This window comes from Etheostoma spectabile, chromosome 8 (assembly GCF_008692095.1).
Source record: "Etheostoma spectabile isolate EspeVRDwgs_2016 chromosome 8, UIUC_Espe_1.0, whole genome shotgun sequence".
In the NCBI taxonomy this organism is placed as follows: Eukaryota; Metazoa; Chordata; class Actinopteri; order Perciformes; family Percidae; genus Etheostoma; species Etheostoma spectabile.
Window position 1 is genome coordinate 27,995,157 of NC_045740.1, and position 660 is coordinate 27,995,816.

The 660-nt window shown below is 42.6% G+C and overlaps 1 protein-coding gene and 1 long non-coding RNA gene across 16 annotated transcripts in view; one reads left to right on the forward strand and one right to left on the reverse strand.

The window, feature by feature from the left end:
• mical3a (microtubule associated monooxygenase, calponin and LIM domain containing 3a) overlaps positions 1–660 on the reverse strand; it is a 192,945-nt gene that overhangs the window by 57,725 nt on the left and 134,560 nt on the right. The gene's annotated exons all lie outside the window — the stretch shown is intronic.
• Positions 1–660, forward strand: part of LOC116694334 (uncharacterized) — a 15,241-nt gene that overhangs the window by 7,063 nt on the left and 7,518 nt on the right. The window lies entirely within an intron of this gene.

Sequence of the window (660 nt, forward strand, 5' to 3'; positions counted from 1 at the left end):
CAAGAACAATTAAATCAGTGGAAATTACGTTAGATCAGACTCAGACTTTGGTTTTAGATTAGTGTTATTTTTCCAGCGTCGTGGCTCCAAAGCGTAACATTATTTGGGACGGACCCCTTGTTTCATTAGGCTAACTATATTAGCTTTAGCCTGGCTGGTAGCAGCTTTCTGCTTGTTTCTTTAGGCTAACTATATTAGCTTTAGCCTGGCTGGTAGCAGCTTTCTGCTTGTTTCTTTAGGCTAACTATATTAGCTTTAGCCTGGCTTGTAACAGCTTTCTGCTTGTTTCTTTAGGCTAACTATTAGCTTTAGCCTGGCTGGTAGCAGCTTTCTGCTTGTTTCTTTAGGCTAACTATATTAGCTTTAGCCTGAGGGTAGCAGCTTTCTGCTTGTTTCTTAGGCTAACTTTATTAGCTTTAGCTGGCTGTTGACGGTCGCCTTTTCTGCTGTGTTCTTGTAGCTACCTTATTAGCTTTAGCCCTGCGGGTAGCAGCTTTCTGCTTGTTTCTTTAGGCTAACTTTATTAGCTTTAGCCTGGCTGGTAGCATCTTTCTGCTTGTTTCTTTAGGCCAACTTTATTAGCTTTAGCCTGACGGGTAGCAGCTTTCTGCAGGGGAAAACGCCCGGGAGACGTTGTGATTATGGTGCATTGATCAGATG